We start from the raw sequence: 204 nt of genomic DNA on the forward strand, positions 1-204 counted from the left end.
TTTCTCAGCTTAGCAGTTCTTGAAGTAGAGAAGAACTTCTCCAAGAATGCTTTCTTGCAGTCATCCCAAATGGTGATGGAGTCGCTGGGTAGAGACTTCTCCCACTGACGTGCCTTATCCCCCAAAGAGAAGGGAAAAAGCTTGAGCTTTAAAGCATCTTCGGACACACCATTGGTTTTTGACAACCCACAGTAGCTGTCGAAC

This window comes from Brassica oleracea, chromosome C4 (assembly GCF_000695525.1).
Source record: "Brassica oleracea var. oleracea cultivar TO1000 chromosome C4, BOL, whole genome shotgun sequence".
NCBI lineage: Eukaryota > Viridiplantae > Streptophyta > Magnoliopsida > Brassicales > Brassicaceae > Brassica > Brassica oleracea.